We start from the raw sequence: 23,159 nt of genomic DNA on the forward strand, positions 1-23,159 counted from the left end.
CGACCCCGGGGTCGGCAAAAACGAAACTAGCTGGCGGCGGAAGACAGGAGAAGCAGTAAGTGACTACGAGGGCACAGGATGGCTGCATGGGGCTGGTAGAAGCCCCAGGTAAGTGAAACTCATTTTTTTTTTATTTCCTAACAATTCCTTTAAGAGCTGTGTTCATTGTCAAACAACCAGTCATGCGAAGAGGAATTAAAAAAGGAAATAGTCTGTATGACTAACGTGAATTGAACACAGACATACTGTACTGATGCTCATTGAACTTTAGTATAATATAGTATAGTATAATAAACTCTGATATACGGTAGTAAACCTCTGGATGTAGTAAATTTAGTCCTCAAGTCTCAGCAACTGTCTGTATAAATATATAATGTATGACTTCTTATATAGTAAACTACTTTTCCTGCTCCCTTGGAGTTTTCTATAAAGGGATACTTACAGTGTACTTGGTGTCTTAGTGTCTATGAGGTGTATGCACTAAACTGTGGTAAGCAGAATTACGTGTAATGAGTAGTGTGCAAGGTATTGCATGTAAGACTTTACGCATGTTATTCAGTTTAGTGAATACACCCCAATATTTGCATCGTTAATTATTATTATTTTTGAGAAAACACATTGTGCAAGGGATAACATCTTGAAATCTGTTGTGTGTGGATTATGGAGTGTTTTAACTGCAGTCGATTAATTGATATGGGTGATATTCAGGAGCCGAAAGGCTATTTCAGCAGCTAGCTGCATTGACTACAGGGAGAAGCTCAAAGGTTGGGCACCAGGTTTACTTTATAAAAAGCCTTAGCTGCCTAGCTCTTGGGATTTGTCCAATCATGGATCAAAATCTTTTTGTTGTGATTATAAATGAATTTACAATCATTTGCTAACTATAATCTTACATCAACATTAAGCATAAAAGGCAATTGAAACTTTATGAAAAGGAAGAAAAGGAACCAGACATTTACAATTCACTTGTGTATTCCGGTTCCTTGTCTGCTGACCTACTTGCGTGTGGACCTGTAGTTGCGTGCTTAGCAGTGCAGAGATGGTTGTTGTGAGTTTCTATATAGTTGGTAGAGCCCTGATGTCACCAAGGACTGGTGTGAGTCCACTTGTCATGGGAGGCTAGACTCGCTAGTATGTCATTCATACACAGAACAATGTTTACATTTAGGCCTTGTTGACATGGACTGATTTAAGGGTGCATAAACATGGTGGTTTACCACCCTATAACACTCTATAAAAGTAGGTTAACTTATTTTACCTATATACACGTGCATTGAAAGCCGGCAGCACTGTTAAAGGTGACATTGAAGCCAAAAAAAATTATGATGAATTATGTGTAGTACAGATAATTAATAGAACATTGGTAGCAAAGAAAAGAGTCTCATTTGTATTTTCAGTTATATATTCTGATAGAGAGTGATGCAATGTTATAGAAAACAGCGATATAACTGAAAATAAAGTTTCTTAACTCTTCATGTACTGGAAACAATGAGACTCATATCTGTACTGCGAATGTTCTAGTTTTTTTTTAGCTGTACTACACATACAAATCATTATCTCATAAGTTTATTTTCACTTCAGATTCCCTTTAACAGTTGTAAGAATCTGGAATGTAGTGTTTCCCATCAAGGCTGTGGAAACTGACCTTTGTCATTTATACATGTGTAAGGCCCCTTTTCCCCAAGCAGTTGATAGGCAGTGAAATTTGTGACTGCAATCGTTATCTTCCCATTTAATTGGTATGCTTGCTGATTCCTTGCAAAAGTCTGCCTTACAATTTGTGACTGCAATCGTTATCTTCCCGTTTAATTGGTATGCTTGCTGCATACATTGCTACTAAGATTGTTTAATATAAATTTAAGTAGTTCAGCAGTGTTTGTAAATTCCCATATTACATCCTGTGAATCCTTGTGTTCCAGCCCAGTGACCACCAATTATTTATTACAGGCCTGTTTTTTTGGTAGCCACTCCCATCCCCAGCTGAACTGTTTTCTCAATTTCTAATTGAGAATCCCTTCCATTTCAGCCATGGCAGCTATCATACCTATTTAAACGCTGCAAGAAGGTCACTTGTGGCCTAGGTCATTTGGTGCCATTTAATTCCTAAGTGCCATTTATTACAAAGTGCTTTGCAACAGCTTACCAAGAATTTACCAAAAATTCACCCAGGAATTCAAACAGGATTCAACAGCCAATGGACTCTGCTGGAAACTACTACTCTACATCCACAACTGCCTCCAATGCTGTTACTCAAAATGCCACTGCTGGACATATGTTGCACTACCAAGTAGACTTTTTATGTACACAGGTTTGCTTGCATTAACTGCATACTCATATAAACTGTTTAGGAGTTGGAAATTTCCTGCTGATAATCATTGACACTTACCATGTTTACTGCACTTTTTCTTATGTTCTGCCTGTCTGCAAACATCTACAAGTTGCATTGCAATATGCATCCTCCCAGTGTACCTCACTCCATATTCATTTCATCTGCTCTGCTTTGCTCACCTTACTCAGCTTCTCATGAACTGTTAGCTCTCCTGAAATCTCTCTCTCCCTCCAGCAGCTCAAAAACCTCACAAACATTTAAATCCCATTCACATTTGCTTACTCTCTCCCTCCTACTCTTACTTGCTGCTTGTGATGTATCGCCTAACCCTGGGCCACAGCCTGCTGCCAGACAAGCATCCCCTGCTGACCCGCTTCACAGCTCTCTGTCCACAAATAACTTCAACACCCATCCTCGCCCCAACCTCATTTCCATCCATCCCACTCACAAGCACATGCTCCCCCTACCCTGCGGTCTCTGGAATGCCAGATCCGTCCGCAATAAACTTACAGAGGTCCACAACCTCTTCCTCTCCAAATCCCTCACCATCCTCGCACTCACTGAGACATGGCTCACCCCCTCTGACTCTGCCGCAGAGGCTGCCCTCTCATACGGGGGGCTTCACCTCAGTCACACCCCCAGACCAGACAACAGGACCGGGGGAGGGGTGGGTCTGCTCCTCTCCCCATCCTGCACATTCCGTGTCCTCACTCCACCTTCCTCCCTACAATTCACATCATTTGAGGCCCACACTATCCGCCTCTACAATCCCCTCCCAACCATTGTTGCAGTCTTATACCGCCCTCCGGGCTCCACACGACAATTTCTCGACAACCTTGCCTCCTGGCTCCCACACATCCTCTCCTCTGACCTCCCCACCATCATCCTCGGGGATTTCAATATACCCATCAATGAACCCAAGAACTCTGTTGCGACCCGGCTACTCACCATAGCCAACTCACATGGCCTAGTACAACACACCAACGCCCCCACTCACACTGCATGTCACACTCTCGACCTTATATTCACTAAATCCACCACCATTGCAGACCTCGACATCGCACCATTTCCACCCTCAGACCATTACCTTCTCGCCTTCAACCTCCTCACGGAAGGCACCTCCAAACTACCCGCCCACCCACCTGGTCGACGGCAGCGAGACCTACGCAAGCTCAACCCTGGCGTCCTTGCTGGCTCCCTCCATGGCCTATCCTCCACTCTCCCCACCCTAACCTGTCCTAATCTTGCTGCAGCTCAGTATCACCAGATTCTCTCATCAGCCCTAGAGAAAGCTGCTCCACCAATATTCCGCCGCAACCGACCCCCTAACCCCCAGCCCTGGCACACTACCCATACTCGCAACCTCCAGAGGGAAACACGCGCCACTAACCGAAAATGGCGGAAAACTCGACTAAACCAGGATTTCCTACAGTACAAGACTAACCTGCAGCAGTTCCACACTGCCCTTGCTCATGCGAAGCAGGAATACTTTACCAAGCTCATCGGAGCACAAGCTTCCAATCCCCGGCGTCTTTTTAGCACCTTCAACTCCCTGCTTAAACCCACCCCCCACCTTCTGTTTCCTCCCTCTCTGCCACAGATTTAGCCACCCACTTCACCAACAAAATAGTCTCCATCCGTCAGGAAATATCCAATCTTCAATCTTCACCTCCCACCCGCTCACAACCTACTCCTTCTCCACCCTATCCTCCCCTCACCTCCTTCACTCCTACTACCACTGAGGAGGTCAACCACCTACTGCAGACTTCCCATACCACTACCTCCCCCCTTGACCCTATCCATTCTGATCTACTTCAGCCTCACTTCACGGATCTGGCCCCAGTCCTCACTACCATGTTTAACCTCTCCCTATCCACAGGCACCTTCCCCTCAGACTTCAAGCAGGCCACTGTACTGCCTCTGCTCAAGAAACCCTCCCTCGACCCCTCGCTACCCTCCAACTACCGCCCGATCTCCCTCCTCCCCTTCGCCTCAAAACTCCTTGAGCGTCTGGTTCACAAACGCCTGACCCAGTACCTCAATGCCAACTCACTACTAGACCCACTGCAATCTGGATTTCGGCCTGCCCACTCAACCGAAACGGCTCTCACCAAAGTGGTCAATGACCTTGCCTTAGCTAAAGCTGAAGGTAAATACACCATTCTCCTCCTCCTTGACCTTTCAGCAGCTTTTGATACAGTAGATCATCCCCTACTCCTCCAGTCCCTCTAATCCATGGGCATTCACGATCTCGCCCTGACCTGGCTTTCATCCTACCTCTCCAACTGCTCCTTCACGACCTCCTTCAATGAGTCCTCGTCCACCCCCAACCACCTCTCGGTGGGAGTCCCCCAAGGCTCGGTCCTTGGCCCCCTACTGTTCTCCCTATACACATCCTCCATTGGCAAGGTTATCTCCTCCATGGCTTTTAACTATCATCTGTATGCAGATGACACCCAAATTTATCTCCACACCCCTGACATATCCACCACTACCATGGACAAGGTCTCCTCCTGCCTATCTGCCATCTCCTCCTGGATGTCCGCTAGGTTCCTGAAACTAAATCTAGACAAAACGGAATTTATGATCTTCCCACCCCGGTCATCCCTGGACTTCCAGATGTGCAGGTCACTGTTAACCACACTACTATTCACCCTACCTCTCAAGCCCGCTGTCTGGGTGTCACCCTGGACTCCGCACTCTCCTTCACTCCCCACATCCAAAACCTCACAAAGTCCTGCAACTTCCACCTTCGTAACATCTGTAAGATTCGCCCTTTCCTGACCCCTGCCACCACCAAACTCCTCATCCATGCCCTCATAATTTCCCGCCTCGACTACTGCAATGCCCTTCTGTCTGGACTCCCTAAGACCCGAATAGCCCCACTGCAGTCCATCATGAATGCGGCTGCCAGAATTATCCACTCCTCCCATCGCTCCACCAGGGCGGCTCCCCTCCGTGAATCCCTCCACTGGCTTCCTATCCAGTCCAGAATCAGATTCAAGATATTGTGTCTGACCTACAAATCCATCCACAAAACCTGTCCAACCTACATTTCTGATCTTACTCAGAGATACACACCAAGCCGCTCACTGCGCTCCTCCAATGAACTTCGCCTGACCGTCCCCCGCATCAACCAGTCCCATGCACGCCTCCAAGACTTCTCAAGAGCCGCTCCGACACTATGGAACTCCCTACCTCCACCCATTAGGGCAGCCCCCTCCTTCAACACCTTCAAGAAGGCCCTCAAAACTCACCTTTTCACTCTTGCCTACCACCCCTCACAATTGCTCTAAACCCACAGCCGAACTCTGGTCCCCTACCTCTCGTGTCCCTACCTCTCCCTCTAGATTGTAAGCCTTTGGGCAGGGTCCTCCTGCGTTTGTGTCCTACCTGATCATGCACCTCCATTACTGTGAACCCATGCTATGCATCTGAGTGAACCTAACTTGCCTTATCTCCATGCTCCCATCCAGTGACTGACTAAGCATTACCTGGTACTCATACTGTGCTGTGTGATCTGGTTTTTCTTGTATTCCTGTATTGTCATATTGCTGTATGTCACCCCTAAATATTGTCTGTAACCTAAATTAATATCCAGCGCTGCGTAATATGTTGGCGCTTTATAAAAACAACAAATAAATAAATAAATAAGTGAAAAGCCTCTCAAACTCTCACAACTGCTTCCTGCTACCTGGTAACTGCTCACTGCTGCCTGGTAACTGCTGGCTGAGAACACAGTTCAACTGCCTGTGTAAATGAGGCCTTAGTCCTACACAGTGGCGTAGCTAAGGAGCTGTGGGCCCCGATGCAAGTTTTACAATGGGGCCCACCCCAAGCACTCTATACATAATTGATATGGCGCACCAAAATCTGCCAATGGCAATTACTGTATCAGAGGTGCAAGAAGAGGATGGGGAGATGTTTGTTAATGATTACCACTATTCAATGTATCTATAGAAGTGATTATTATCAGCATAGGACCAATAGAGAGCAAATACTGTAATTGAGGGCGGGCCCTTTGGCCCAAGGGCCCTGATGCGGTGGCTACCTCTGCAACCCCTATTGCTACACCCCTGGTCCTACAGTGGTATTGCCAACATTTTCCAGCATAACCAGTGCAATTCACTAGGGAGTTGTAGTTATGGCTTAGTAGAGATGGTCACAGAAATGCTAAATATTCCCAGCCGATTCAAAATATTTATATCGCTTTAAAATTTGCATGCATAATGATTGGCATTTCATTGTCCAACCCTAATAGGAGGCGGAGGGAAGATTCTGTGACATGAAACTAGATTGTAAGCAGTTGGAACAGACCCATGGGCCCATATGCAATTCACTTTTTCACCTGACTTTTCTACTAGGAGATAATTTTTCATCTTCGATTTAAAATAACTTTTTAGTATTGTGCAATGGGAAAAGTACCAAAAAGTAAATGGAAAAACTACTGTCAACATTATTTTAAATATTTGTTTGTTTGCAGATAGTTATAAGTCATTTTATGACAGGTTTTGAAAATCTGACCTAGGAGAAAACCCAGGGCATATGGCCCATAGAGTGCATTATTTTCTCATAGCAATATGGGCGAACTTGCTCCACACCTACTTCCGGAGTTAAATTATGGAAATGAGAGTACTGGTTAGCTATGATTACCATATCCTGAAAAAGCACAGTGTCCTAATAAAGAATATTGAGGCTGATTTATCACAGGAAGTCTACATGCCGTGGAAGCGGAATAATCAGAATGCTTCTTCCTGTTGACAGCTAAAATATGATTGGTTGCCCTGAGTGACTGCACAAGTTTTGCTTCAGTTCTTTTTGCACTGGTGTGGATTGAAAACTAAACAGACACTACGCAGTTGTGACGTAGTGCTCCTGTGCAGAGCGCTCATGGGCATGTGATCAAAGGACGTGCATCGCCAAGCAGTGTCTGCACAGTCCTTGCCGACCCTTCCGACCAGGAAGTAGCTTCGGAGGGGCGGTACATGATAACGGAGCGGGAGGGAGGAGAATGGGGGGAGCGGTGGGCATCAGGAGAGCCCCTGTTTATAAGTTTTACTGAAGAGTAAGGTATCCTTTAAACACATTTTGAGGTTCCAAACTGGTTTGTCAAGATAAAATATTCTCCACAAGTGACAATGACTGAGAGGTGTCCTATGGAGCTTGCGAATAGAAATGATTGATATGCAAATAACTCCAGCTTCCATGCAGATTATATGCAGCTTGGAACTGGGCCAATCAAATGCATTTCCTGACTACTTTTATTAACCCAGTTTCAAGTTTTATTTAATTTACATTAAATTAGCTTGCCAGACCGCATAATCAGCATCTCATTTCCCATCTCTACTTGTGAGCAGAAGGTAATTTAACTTGTGGAAGAGAGTTATGACTCAAAAAATGTCTTGTTCAGTGGCAATGCCTTTTTCTTTCATGACGCAGTCCTTTTTCAGGAAATACATTTTTTTAAAAATTATCTTTGTACCCCGGCTGCCTTTTACTTTTTCAGTATTTACCTAAATGTGTTTGGGTTATGTGTATTACATATGTGCAATGGTAGACCACTTAGCGATTTCTTCCACCATATGAGTGGAGGAGGGGATGTTGGTTTCCTAAACATAAGTGTGTATATAAAATGTTGCATTTCCTTTATATGAACTCAATTTGCATTCCGTAAGGGTACCTGTCTGATTGTAAGCACACCAGAACCAAAAACCCTCTATTTAAACTTACCTGGAGTGTCTGGATTTTTGGAATGTTTTGGTGTAGCATTTTTTATTTTATTTTTGTACAGTAAAGCTGGAAATGTACAGCTTTTTTTTTTTAGAAAAAAAAAGCTTGGAAATTGCTCTGTTCTATCGCCTTTTAGAGCGATTTTCCACTTTCCTATAGTTAACATTGAGGCTGAATCACCTCAGAAATGCTGCAGGACCTGTCATTTGGGAAAAAAAAATCACATCGCGCTGGTGTGATCCATCCCTTACAAACACATTAGCCAAGCGCTTAAAAAAAAGTGCTACTGATTTTAAAAGAGCTCAGAAACGCTTTTGGTGTACACCAGCACTGAGAGAGCACCTGGATGGGACAGAGCATGTGCCGTAGCTGCGACTTATTCAATTTGCAGCTGGCAGATGACTGCAGCACACCAAATGGTGCACAAAAGAAACTGAGGAGTCATGGAGATTATGGGGGGCTGGAAGAAACCCCAGGTAAGGCTAAATCATTTTTTTTTCTTCTGTGTGCTGCAAAATAATGTTTGATAAAATCTTAGTAAGGTCTATTTCACACTGAGGTGCTTTTGGGGATAGTTTCTGTGCTTTTGCCGATTGCCAACGATCAGCAAAGTGCTGTGATAAATGTATCCCTAGGGGATCATTCCCACCGCAGCGCTTGCGATTTGCATAATTTGCAAATGCGATGCATGCAGCATGGCGTTGCAGCGTTTGGCGGCGATCTCTTGAAAGCAATGCTTGAAAATTTGCACTGAAAAATTGTAACTGCTGGGCGATGGCATTTTGCAATCTAAGTGTGGGCCAGGCCTAAGGGCTGATTCACACCAAGAGCACTTTTGAGGGCTTTTCAAGACGCCCACGTTTTGAAAAACGCTTGGCTAATACAACCCTATGAGTGCGTTCCCACAGCAGCGCTCATTCATTCAAAAATCACTCTGAAAATCACTTTTTAAAATCGCAGTTGTTAAGCACCGCTGATTGCGTTTTTTTTCGTGTGAACTAAGCCTTATGTGTTCGCCGACCTGGAGAGAATTGCGTTTTTTTTTTCTATCAACAGAAGTGGAGTTTCACTTAAAATGTCTGTTAGCAGCAGATACAGTCCGTATGCTGTTTGTCTGGGCTCCGAAACATGTCTGGTGGAACACTGATACTTGGTCAAACAGGAAAGTGCAGCTGTAATGCAAGCCACATTCCTACTTAGTTCAAATGTAGTACAGCAGCTTCAAGTTTTTGCATTCTTAAGATTCAAAAGCCCATAGTTATGTAAAAAAGAAAAGTAGTCTTCACGGTTTTGTTCTCCATTTTTGAAAATCATTTCACTCCTTTTAAAATGCCGTATGAAACAAGGCTGGAACATGTTGTATTTCCTGGTGATTATGCTATCCAATATTTCAAATTCCTGTGCTGTAATTACCCTAAGGTGGCGACTGGAAACCCCAATCATTTGTTAGCCACTCAGGACTATCAGTTCTAGTGTGACATTCCACTGGTTACATGTGGACCTTACTCGCCCATTACAGCCACAGTCCAGTGGGAAACGGGGTTTGAGTACACTGTCATTGTCATAGTAGAGATTGGCCCTGATTCATAAAGCATTACCTCATGCGGTAATGCTGAAAACAGCAGACTTTACCGAGCACTTAGCAATGTGTCAATTCATAAAGGCTGTTACCGCATGAGAAGCTGACATTACCGACCAGGGAGATAAATTACCGACTTGGCTGTAGTTACCGCCAACACATGTCAGTAAATTGTCAGCAAATGCCAATTCATAAAGCCTTCAACAAGCGGTAAGCCTGGCGGTAGTTACCGACACCTCTAGTGAGGCGTTAACAAGTTACCAACAGCTCTGATGAATGCAAAGTGCAGAGAGCCGAAGACTGTTAGAGTCATCTTTGGAGAGAGCCATCTGTGTGAGTCATTTGAGCAGGCTTGGAAAGTCTGTGCAAGTCATCTGTCTGAGTCATCTGAGTGAGTCATTTTTGCAGAGGGCCATCTGTGCGAGTCAGGGAAAGTCTGTGCAAGTCATCTGAGTGAGTCATTTTTGCAGAGAGCAGTCTGTGCGAGTCATTTCTGCAGGGCAAAAGAGAGAATCGCCACACTGCTCTACTCTACCGCTCAAGGGACTATGGTAATTTACCGACCTCCAACTGCAGCTAGGGAAATATTTATGAATTGGCACACAGACCGGGAAAATACCGAGTGCGGTATTTTCCCGACAAGATTTTTTTTTATCTCCCTGCTGTTTATGAATCGAGGCTATTGTGGGTTTTTTTCAGAGGGTCCTTATAAAGTGGTGATTGGCAACCAAGGGCAGGTGGGAGAGTGGTACACGTGCTAGAGTTGCATTACTAGGTACAGCATCATGCAATACAGAGCTATCGTAACAAGAAGAGTAATATATTAGACAAGATATCTGCTGAAATGCTAAAATCTTGTCTATCTGCTGGTGCAAGGTGTTATAAAAAGGTAACTGATCAATACTGGCTAGATATCGGCTGCTTTCCTCATCTACCACACAACTGGTAGCGACCAATATTGCATATTCTGCCCAATCCAACTGGTGAATCTATTTTGACTATTGGGCATACGTTGTGCTATTGGCTGGTGTGCACAGTTTTGTATGCCAAGTAAAAAGGTCACTTCTGTGCGCGGTATTCGTACAGCATAATCGTTTGTAATATGGATGTGTGAACATTGCTTAAACCACCTGTCTTTTTTTTTCCCCTGATATTAATATTGTGTGTTATCACTCGTTTTATTGAGTGATGTCACTCGTTTGTGTGAGATGACTTTTTGCATGGACCTTAACTATCCATCAGATGGACTCACAATGTAATCCTTACCACAGTCATATGTCCATCATCATAGTCTGGGGCAGGCTTTCTCAACCAGGGTTCCCTGGAACCCCAGGGTTCCTTGGCATTTTCCCCCATCGTGGGTGAAGTATAATAGAGAACATTATAATAGGTGGTACTGTAAGAAGAAGCACTAAATTGGGGGTCAGAATAATAATGAGCACTGTATAATGAGTGGCAGTGTAATAGGGGGTAGTGAAATTAACAGCCTCACCTACTTTTAAAGACCATGCCTCAGGAAAAATAAATGCAGGGGTTCCTCGAGATTACACATTTTTTTGCAGGGGTTCCTTGAGATCGAAAAGTTATTTTCAGGGTTCCTCCAGGGTAAAAAGGTTGAGAAAGGCTGGTCTAGGGTTAATTTTAGTGGGAAGCCAGTCAGAGCTGTGGAATTGGCGTTTGACCAATTTTAGGGATTTAATAAACTGAGGAGGTGGATGATTTTTGTACCCACTCCATTGCCCTGTCACGGCTGAGGAGTCAGAGACGGAGCAATCTTGGGTATCTGGAGTGGGAAGACTCTGGATGGTCCAGATGCTTTCAGGATCTGTCTCAAGCACACTGATCCAGCACTGGGCCCCTCTCTTGACTCTGGCTCATGCATGCCCAGTGGAACGAAGCTGCTTGTGCATGGCTTTTTCCTCCAATTCATTCTACTGAGCATGTACGGACGTTACCCCACGTATACCCAGTGCCGATGTCCTCATTCATGGCCATACTCCACAAGTCAGAATGAGGGTTTTTGACCCACTGTTTAGAGGGACCCAGTGCTGGATTTGTGGGATGGAGAAAGATCCTGCGAACCTATACAGAGGCTTCTGTTAATGAGAAAAGTATTTTTACAATACGCTTCCGCGCACTTCCCCATACCCAAAACAGGAAGTGACTGCAAAGCGTCACTTCCTGTTTGTCTGGATGCAAGAAGGGGAATACCACATAGTAACATGTTACTCCCTGAAGGCCTGTTTTTGGCAGTGCGGGGGGCATGCTGCACCGCAACGCTGACTCCAAAATACAGTGGAAAACCAGCCTCAGGATTGCTTTAACTGCCAGAGACCTAATTACTGTATTGTACATATCCCTGTTACAGTCTTCCCATAGCCCCTTTATTTTTGGTTACAATTATTGATATGGATGTACAGTTCTAAATACATTTCTAACATTTGTGTATTTTTCATTGTATGGGCGGTTTCTGTAATACAGCTTTAATATCTGGTACACAAACGCTCTAAAAGCATTCCTTTGTCACCAAGTTTTGCCGCATGCAGTATAATAGAAGAGGACTATTATGTCTTACAGGTGGATTTTTATTGATCTCTGAACTATGTAGAAAGTGTTGATGCTGTAAATGAATAAGCCACAGACTTTACAGATAGTGATGCAGCCGTATTCATCTAAATATCTCCTGTGGGCGTTTGAGTCTGCTGCGGAGTGCGCTAATGCCCAGCCTGACGTACTTTTCTGCAGAAAAGCTAGATATTTGCGTCAGCCAGCGATTTAACAGGCTCCTATTAGTGCTTTGTGTCTGATAGCTTGGCAGCCAAGCAGTGTGAGTCATAGCACATACACACTCTCCGCAACTAGCTATATGTCAGAGGGTCTATTAGCAGCTAAAAGGATCCAGATTGTAGTCTTATGTGGTCATGCAGGCTGGCATAGGATTCACATGTGATGTGATATGAATACAGGAGCTGAATTAAAGAATGTATGTAGTATGCTATACACAGAAGTGCCCAACACATTTATTTTTATGTTTTTTCCATAAGACCTATGGTTTTTTCCCCCCTAATAACCTAGGTTTAGAGGTCAAAAACCAGGGTAAAAGAAAAAATTAAACCTGGTGCGTCCATGGTGCAGAGGCATCTTGTGGATCTTCTCTCCTCAGTCCCATACCCCCCAATTATTTCCCCCTATCGTCCTGCTCTGTCCCTCCTGTGTCTTCTCTATCCCCCTGTGCCTCTTCTCTCCCCCGATGCCTCTTCTGTCCCTTTGCGTCCTCCATGTCCCCAGTGTCTCTTTTGCCCCTGTGTCCCCCGGTGCCTCTTTTGACCCATGTCCCCTGGTGTCTCATCTGTCCCCCGTGTCTGTAACACTGTGTCTCTTTTGATCCCCAGTGCCTCTTTTGTCCCCCGCAGTCTCTTGTCCCCCTGTGTTTCCTGGTGCCTCTTGTCCCCCTGTGTTTCCTGGTGCCTCTTGTCCCCCTGTGTCTGTACCCCTGTGTCTCTTGTCCCCCTGTGTTTCCTGGTGCCTGTCTTGTCCGCCTGTGTTTCCTGGTGCCTGTCTTGTCCCCCTGCGTCCCCTGGTGTCTCTTGTCCTCCTGTGTCCCCCGATGCCTATTTTGTCCCTGTGTCCTGCCCCCAGTAGGTGACATACTTACCAATGCAGGCTTTGAGTCCTGTGACAAGCTGCCGAGCAGAGCTGATTCAGGGATTCCATCCTTGTGGCTCCAGCTTACCAGGACTTGCTTCTATGCCGAGTGACCAATCAGGCGGGGGCTCTAAGTTGCTCGACAGTCCTGCTGATCATTCTTGCATTGGCGGTTTCTGAATCGCATACCTGAAACAAGCATGCAGCTAATCTTGCTACATTTTTTGTTAGAAACATCTGATTTGCATGCTTGTTCAGGGATTTTGACAGGCAGAGGATCAGCAGGACTGTCAGGCAACTGGTATTGTTTAGTATTAAATATGTCTCCATATCCCTCTCACTTCAGGTTCCCTTTATGGAGAGATTACTTCACTTACTAGTGCTGGTGATACAGAAAGTGAGAGTAATGTATCGAACAATGGCAGCTGGCAATAAAAGTAATCTGGTAGTTTCGGTGGAGGGCTTTCAGGTGAGCTGAATGTAAATATGCACTAGCTTATGGGCTAATTTAGTATAGGTTATCTTAGAGATTAGTGTGAAGTGCTTCCTATCTGTTATAGGCATGTACACACTTGCAGCTAAACCAGTAGCTCATCCAAAGCTATTGTTTGAAGTTGTTTTGGGTACCTCTTTCCACAGGTGTCCACTGACAGCTCATTAGTGATTGGGTGTTACTGAAAACTATGCCCGATCACTATTATTGTGTATTGGTGCAGGTGCTAGCCTGCCCTCTCCATAGAGAAGAATATTCTGATGGGCAGAGACCTGAACAGCTTTTTTGTATGGGGAATGCCCATCCAAAATCATCAAGAAAATAAAAGCATGTCCAATCTGAATTTCGATCGATCGATTTTTTTTTTTCTTCTTTTTTTCTGATTGTGTTTTCGATCTTTCTTATGCTAGGTATACACTATACAATTTTCTGGCAGATTTACCTGCCACATCGATTATTTCCAACATGTCCAATCTGAATTTCGATCGTTTTTTTAATGTTTTTTTTTTTCCAGTTGTTTTCGGTTCTATGAAAAATCGTTCGAAATTCAGATTGGACATGTTCGAAATAATCGATCTGGCAGGTAAATCTGCCAGAAAATTGTATGGTGTACCTAGCAATAATAGACCTGAACGAAAATCAATTGAAGAATGATCAAAAAAGCAATTTAAGATCGAAAAATCAATCGCAATTCAAATCGGACGTGTTGAAAATAATCGATCTGGCAGGTAAAAGGTGTGTACCTAGCATTAAAGTGGATCCGAGGTGAACGTTTACTCATTGCATAATTGTGTTCCTTTCCTATTGTTTATAGGGCATTCCTCAAGCAAAATACTTTGTTTTTTTTTTTTAATACTCAGGCCTCAGTCTGGGCAGGAGGAGGAGGAGGTGTTACTAGCCATTGATTTCAGAGGCAGATGGGAGGAGGGGGATTAGTTTTTTTCACAGGCTGGGTGCTCAAGATACAGATAAGCCTGCCTCTGCGTAATGTTTACAAACATGGCTGCTGTCATTGTATCACAGGAGGATATTAAAGCGGTTTGCAGCTAGATTTGCTGTGTAAACTATCTGAACTTTAGATAAGATATATAGACAAGTTACTTGTTATAGTTATTTTTTAATCTCGGATCCGCTTTAAAGGTAGCCATACACTGGTCGATTTGCCATCAGTTTCGACCAACAGATGGATCCCTCTCTGATCGAATCTGATCAGAGAGGGATTGTATGGCTACCTTTACTGCAAACAGATTGTGAACCGATTTCAGCCTGAAACCGTTCACAATCTGTGGTGGTGGTGCTGCTGCCGCTCCCCCCCGCCCGCATACATTACCTGCTCCGCCGGCGCGACTCCAGTCCCTAGGTCTCCGCTGTCTTCTCCGCTCTGGTCTGGTCTCCGGGTCTGGCATGCTTCACTTTTTCCTGCCCGGTAGGACGTTTAAACAGTAGAGCGCCCTCTACTGTTTAAACTTCCTGCCGGGCTAGAAGAAGTGAAGCATGCCGGACCCAGAGACCAGAGCGGAGACGGAGCAGCGGTGACCGGGGTGAGTCGCGCCGGCAGAGCAGGTAATGTATTGCCACTCTATTGCGTCGGTCATCAGGCACTCGAACGCCGCTAGCGACGTGCTCCCTACCTGCGGGCGATCGACGGTAATTTCCCGCACGGAGCGATCGACGGGATCGATCTATTTCGGGATGAAATAGATCGAAATTTAGCGTGTAGCGTGAACGATGTGACAGCAGATTTGATCCCAGTGATCGAATCTGCTGTCGATCGGTGGGGAATCGGCCTAGTGTATGGCAGCTTAAGGCTGGAATGTGTGGAATGTGCAGGGCTGCTTGTGATTGGTAGAAGCTATACACACCCCCTCCAGGCCCCCTGCAGGCTCTGTATGACTCACACACACTGCTTATGTGAGCCTATCACATGCTGGTTAGTTTGTTTGTAAACACTGCCTAAAACTGGCAATTACAAGCCAGGATTGCAGCAGAGAGTGGCAGAAACAGCACAGAGGGGCACAGGAGAAAATAAGGAATAGAATGGTATGCTTTTTATTGTAAGAATATTAGAGTACAGATTCTCTTTAAGTCCTCTTTAAGCTGGCCACACACCGATTTTTTTTTTCCCCCAGCAGATTCATTCATTGATTGAATTGGCTGGTAATCTATGACTCAACAAGCAACACTGATCATAACTTCCATCCACTTTTGCCACAAAAGTCGATCAAAACGGAAAGGTACATTTTATTCTAACGGGTGTGGCAGTGGAGCAACTATAGATTGACCGCCCACAGCTTTACACTGTATCGAACAGTCCAACGCTGCAATTTTGAGCAGTGTGTGTGTGTGTGCGCGTGCGTAGGGGGGGGTTGATCTGTTTGCCATACGGGGTGGAAGTCTTAACTTGGATGGCACCTTTAGATAATTTCAGCAATTTCAAGGCAAATTTTAAGACTTCACAGAGCCCAGGGTAAACTGAAGCAATAAAAGCAATTTGCAATACAAACCGTTCTGTACAAAGTGTTGTCCTGAAATATAATTATTTGAAAGTACCCATGTTCCGGTAACTTCTTTTCTGTTCCATTAAATAATTTACATTTAGAACCCTTTACAGAGTTAAGTGATCAAAAAGACAAAGCATCTCAGCCGGGGTTTTCTAAAGTTCACTGCAGAATAGGCAGTCATGCACAACGCTGAACAGCTTTTATTTACCTTTAAAGTTCCTTGTGTTTGCTCTCTGTAAAGGTATTGGAATGCACAGATCACAGAGGTAATAAGAGCGTAAACAGCTAAGTTCATTCAAGAGTGAGTAATTGAACAGAAAGGCTCAGGAAGTCAACCTAACAAACCAGCTTATGAGGACATGCATGGAGTTCACATTGTCAGCCCCTGCATACAGCTAGCTCTTCAACAAAAGAACAATATACAAAGGGTATTGTGTTGCACCCACATACATCTTACGCAAGAAAATCCTGCCCTACCACAGCACAGAACAGTCCAATACCGTTCTAAAGCTGGCCATACACTATACACGTCTTACCCAATCAAAACATTTGATCAGACAGAAACGTCTAATCGAACATAAATTGAAATGGATCGAAGTATTTACGATCAAAGCTACAACCAAAAGACTGAAAGGCAATTGTTTTGGGTGAGTCATGAAATGATGATGATCGAATACAAAGTAGTATAGTGTATGGACAGCTGAAGACACTACTTTCTGATAGACACAGACATAGCAAGTTAAACCTTCGGGTCCCTGGATTTCAAGCACACACTTGAGGGCATGATCAAGGTTGGGGTTAGGAGGTTCTAATTAAAAATGCAAGAAAATGGCTTTGAGCAATGTGTCTACAGAGTTGATCCACGAACCCATGGTGAAACTGCAGTATGCTGCTGCTTCCCCAACGTGCAACACTGTAGCAACGCAAGCGTTGTTATTATTTACATATCACTAACATCTCCCCTAATGCTTTACAGAGTACAAAATCGTGTCACTAACTGCCCCTCACAACCTAATCCTTACTATAGTCATATGGCCAGTACATACAGTATAGCTATCATAGTCTAAGGCCATTTAAGGGGGCAGTCAATTACCTTATCTTTAGATTTTTGGAATGTGGGAGGAAACCCACACAGATACGGGGAGAACATAAAAACTCTGAGCAGATAATGCCTTGGCTGGGATTTGAGCCGGAGACCCAGAGCTGTAAGGGGAGGGTGCTATCCACTACGCCACTGTTAGCCATGTATGGTGGGTTGCACTAACTGCACAATGCATGCTACTCTAGCGGTGCAAGTACCGGTAAAATTGCCATGCACTGTCTGCACACAACAGTTTACCGTAGGTTAGTGAATTGACCCCTACAAAGCAAGTCCATTCTGCATAAGGCTAGGTTCACACTGCAACCAAAATCAAAATCATGTTTTCTGCAATGGACACCAATTGACTTGTTGGTGGATCCTATGTTATTGGTTATACATTCAGACATGTTGTAAATGGACAAGTCCGAGATAGCGCACTGACCATCCATGTGGAATGAGTGTAAACCTAGCCTAACGGCGGGTGGAGCAATGCAGTGGATTCCTTATGTTTATTATAAAGCAAGTATAGCTACAGAACCATTGTCAACAGCAATAATATATTTTAGTATCACAAAGTTATTAACTCCAACCTGCATGCAGTTGTTTCAGCTTACGTACCCTACACCAGTTCATGGTATGGACTGCATGACATAATAGGCCAGATTCACGTTCTCAGATGATTGTAAAATACAATTCTTTGGCTTAGTACAGACCAGTAAGCGTGTTTGTCAGCGGGGAAATAACATCCCACACAGCCAATAATGCATTTGTGATGTGAAGTGAAACGCAAACTCCCACTGCTCTCTCAACAACAGAAGCAATGACTAGCTACACTAGACTGAAAAGGGATAAGCACATACATGTGCAGGTCTCCCTAAGGGAATGTCCACAAAAGTCATTAAAAAAATATGCAGTGGCCACACAGCACAATGGCTGAAAACTGGGAAACCATGTGTAAAAATGAAGGCACTGGAAAACCAAAATAAAAAGACATAATAACCGTAATGAAATAAAGTGTAGAGAGAGGAAGCCAATAAGCATTTGGCTCTGAATTCAAGAATAAACTGAAGAGAAAACTGGAGTTGGGGGAAAGGGGAGGGGCTATTTAAATAATTATGTATAAATGATGTAGTCAGTGTTTGCCTATTGTAAAATCTTTTAAATCCCTAATTTACATTCTGACATTACATGGTGACATTTTTACTGTTGGCAGGTGAGGTAGCTGCTGCTTGCTTTTTTTGCAGTTGGAAACAGCTGTAAACAGCCATTTCCCACAATGCAACAATGTTCACAGACCGGAAACTGCCAGGAGTACCACGGTCCTCAGAGTTTCTTGTGGGAGGGGTTTCACCACAATATCAGTCATACAGTGCCCCCTGATGGTCTGTTTGTGAAAGGGAATAGATTTCTCATGTAAAAGGGGGTATCCACTACTGATTGGGATAAAGTTAAATTCTTGGTCGGAGTTTCTCTTTAAACTCCATTGTTTTGTGTTTCCGTAGGAGGAGGAGCATGGGATCTCTCTTGTAAGCCAATCCTGAGGGACGCAGGAAAGAAAATTAATGAAACGTATTGATCTAATTCTAAATCAGACTTCTCTTGGTATCCCATAATCTTATTTTGGTTAACTAAATGATTTTTTTTTTTATTATTATTTACTCAGCTCCCATACCATATTTTGAATGTTTAATCTGTTCCTTGCATTCAGAAGCGCTGGGTGGATCGCTCAAAATCTTATCACCCGAACGACAGTCTGTACACACACCCGATTTGGCGTGCGGACGACTGAACGACGGGACGTTCAAACGACCCGTCGTTCGGGAAAAATCCGACGTGTGTATGGGCCTTTATAGTTAGGTATTGGTGAGAGTTATCTCCTGTACGTACTTTCAATTAATGCTGCCCTTGTTCTTCTATCCTATAAGTTCCTTTGCCTGTTCTAATGTGCTCTGGCTTACTGCAGCTTTTCCTAATTGCACAGTGGCTGTGTTATCTCTGTTATATGATCTAATCTGTTTTCTTCTGTCGGCACAGTCGGGCTAAATTTTGTTACAGAGTCTCTTTAAACTCTTGCATGGGAGTCAAGGAAACCGCAGAGATATCCACCCTGTGTGTGTTTTAGGGCTGGTTCACACTGCAAAAGTTTTTTTTCTTTAGCGCTAGTGATTTGAAAAGCTCTTGCTAATGCAATGCAATGGGTGATTTTAATAAAATCACATCGCTCAAGTGAGAACTCACACATAGAATTACATTAGCAAGAGTTTTTAAAATCACAAGCACTTAGAAAAGCTCTTGCAATGTGAACCAGCCCTTAGGTCCGGTTCACACTGGGCGCTTGGAGTGCCGCTTGCCTGCGATTGCATTCAGCTCTGCGATCGTGATTTGTGGCCAAAATTTTGCGATTCAGCATGATTTGCCCTCGTTGTTCCCGTTCAATAGAATGAGAATCACAGCACAATCTCCCCTGAAAACGCTGCATGCAGCGTGTTTGCGAATAATCCATTGGGATACATTAGTAGCAGTGCTTTGCTGATCACTGGTGATCAGCAAAGCGCTGACAAATCGCCCAGTGTGAACTAAAGGTGGCCATTCACTCGTTAGATTAGCAGCAGATAGATCATCAGATGGAATTCTGATCTATCTGATGTGTTTAGGAATTTTTTTTACTAGGAACAGATTTCCAATAGATTTCAGTATGAAATCTATTTAAATCGATCTGATGGCATTTTGTAGCCATCAGATTTCCATTAGGTCCAATGCAAAATGATTAACCATCTCAAGAGATAAGCCTACATTTTCCAACATGTCAGATCGATTGAAATAGGCCGCAAATCGATTGATTGGTCAGTGCATGGGCCCCTTAACTCTCACAATGAACATCCTATCTAGTTCTCCCTTATCGGCAAGTAATCAGCAAGTGTAAATTAGGGCTGTCGGCTCTGTCTGAACTGTGTGGACTGTGCCAAAGTTCTGTGCTAATATGTACACCCACACAGGAGGTTAACCCTTTCGGTGCATTGGCCAATTTCACCACTTCTATGTAGTATAGGAGCTTACCTGCACAGTTTGTTCATAGTAATCAAATTGTGATGGCCATCATACTACATGGAGGTGATAATATTGACCATTAGTGATTGACCAATCAAAATTGCATTTATGTATGCAGCATTGCTGAAGGTGGGCAGATTTGAAGGCACAAATCCCACCATCCTCAGAGGATTTATAAATAACCTTTCCCTCACCATGTAGAGACAACAGGCAGCAAGTGACGGACCATCTCTCTTACCTGAAAGCAGAGGAGATCAATTTGGCTGCTGTTTCATGTCCAATTTCTAACAGTCACCGTTTATTTAATATAAGAAAAAATGCCCATTTTTAGTCATTAATTTGAACAAGGGTCGTATGCCCCACTTAAAGCGGACCCAAACCATACATTTTTTTAATTAAAAATATTTAGTTGCACCACTCTGACACATACAAAGATAAATAAACACTCCTTCAAGCCTATGAGCATTTTAGAGCATGCTTTTCACCCTTCTCTTTTCATAGCTAGGGTTATACTGGGGGCAGCCATTAGCAATTCCTCCTTTGCCGGACACCATCTACTCCACCAGATTGCCGGAAAAATCCCGGCAATTTGAAAGGAAGGGAGGGGTTCCTCCAATAAATGTAAAATCTTTTAGATTTGTCATCATGCAGCTGAAAAAAGGTTGCCATTTATTATTATAATTTAGAAAATAGATTTTATTTCTGAAATCTTCTATTTTTAATTTGGGTCCACTTTAAAGTGGATCTGAACTCAGAGCTCAGCTCTAAAAGATACCCAACAGCATAATAATATTTAAACCAGGGCTGTGGAGTCGGAGTTGGAGTCAAGGAGTCGGGGCACTTTTGGGCACCCGGAGTCGGAGTTGGAGTCAGTCGTTGATTTCATAAATTGAGGAGTCGGAGTTGGGAGTCGGATGATTTTTGTACAAAATCCACAGGGCTGTGGAGCAGGGCTGTGGAGTCGGTACAAAAATCTTCCAACTCCGACTCCTCAGTTTATGAAATCACGACTCCAACCCCGACTCCGGGTACCTAAAATGACTCCGACTCCTCGACTCCTTAGTCTAATATTTAACAGGGATGTGGATTTTGTACAAAAATCCACCGTCTCCGACTCACGACTCCTCAGTGAATGAAATCAACAACTGCGACTCCAACTCCGACTCCACAGCCCTGCTGGTAAATATTAGACTAAGGAGTTGGAGCTATTTTGGGTACCTGGAGTCAGAGTCGTGGTTTCATAAACTGAGGAGTTGGAGTCGGAAGATTTTTGTACCGACTCCACAGCCCTGATTTAAACAAAAAACATGTATTTGTTACAGCTGATACAAATACTAAAATAAATCTGCACAGTTTCTACTTCGTGATGTGACACAGAGGAGGATAAAATTACAACTTGTGATTAGACACAAATGAGGGGGAAAACATTAAATCGAATCTAGGTATTGTTCTCCCCCCACCCCCCATTTATGCCTGGGGGAGAACTCCCAGTAGCAGCCACTCAGTCATGCTGTGCCTGAAGAACTTCTTTGTGCATCAGACAGTGAAGCATACCCAGGTGACAACCTGCCATCCAGTTGGACAGCAGTGTCACCTGATGCAGAATTGGCTTGGAAGGGAGCAAATGACTGCTTGCTGGCTTCTACAGCATGTGGGTGGGTGGTACCAGCACTGCTATTCTATGTGCGAGGCGCCAATATTTAAAGATGCAGCTGGCCACATCTATAAGTTATACATTTTGTGTTTGGGGGAGGCCAGTGAAAAAGCCTCAGGGGTCCGCATTCGGTCTGCGGGCCTTAGTTTGAGGACCACTGGCCTAAACACTCTGAATACATACAGGGTGCATTTCTCTGTTTTCCTTCTGTCCTGTGCAAGAGTTCGGGTCCACTTTAATATGTAGGATGTCCTGAAAGTAATTGGGTTTTGAATAGGGGAAGACAGGGCATGCTTTTTACTCCATTTAATCTTCAGTGACTGATGTCTGTGGAGTTCCTTTAAAAACCAACACTATGGCCTGCTGAAGATTACGTAGATTAACTTTGTGATAGTACAATAGTGGCTCTTTTTACACCTTCTATCCCACAGACCACATTTTAATTTTCTTATACCTTCACCATACTAATGATCACTTAGACTAATCCTGTGTCTATACTGACACTTGGACACATATATCACTCAGTTGAATTAGTATTGCTATTCCTATATTCCCATTAGCTATACGGGAACACTACAGCTTTCCACACTTTACCCAGCTCACTCCCAAACTCTCGTCTCCTCCCCACCCTCACCTATGGCATACAAAACCTCCCCCCCCCCCCTGACACCCATACTACACCCCCCCCTTTCAAATCATCCTGCCTTCCCCTACCCCATTAAAAACGCACGCTTAGTTCAAATACGTATTAACACATTTTAACTGTCCTCTTTTTGTAATCACATGTACTCAAAATGGGAGACTGTTAGCAGTGGGGTCCCACAGGGGTCTGTACTGGGTCCAGTGCTCTTCAATTTATTTATTGATGACCTAGTAGATGCAGTAGTGAGCAATGTTGCTATTTTTGCAGATGATACAAAATTGTGCAGAATCATCAACTCTCAGGAAGATAGTGTCATATTGCAACAGGATCTGGATAGGATGGCTATATGGGCACATACATGGCAGATGAAATTCAATGTTGACAAATGTAAAGTCATGCATTTTGGTCGTACCAATGGTCTAGCACCATACAAAATAAATGGGATACAGTTGGGGA

At 43.9% G+C, this 23,159-nt stretch overlaps 1 protein-coding gene across 3 annotated transcripts in view; it reads left to right on the forward strand.

The window, feature by feature from the left end:
- The window catches only part of PRKCI (protein kinase C iota), a 178,619-nt gene that overhangs the window by 38,368 nt on the left and 117,092 nt on the right, over positions 1-23,159 (forward strand). The window contains exon 2 of one of the 3 annotated variants that reach the window (XM_068280999.1): positions 15,909-16,010. The exons of the other annotated variants lie outside the window; for them this stretch is intronic. The gene's annotated coding sequence lies outside the window, so the exon portion shown is untranslated. The remainder of the gene's footprint in view (positions 1-15,908; positions 16,011-23,159) is intronic. 3 annotated transcript variants of the gene reach the window in all.

Source organism: Hyperolius riggenbachi, chromosome 4 (genome assembly GCF_040937935.1).
Source record: "Hyperolius riggenbachi isolate aHypRig1 chromosome 4, aHypRig1.pri, whole genome shotgun sequence".
Lineage (NCBI taxonomy): Eukaryota > Metazoa > Chordata > Amphibia > Anura > Hyperoliidae > Hyperolius > Hyperolius riggenbachi.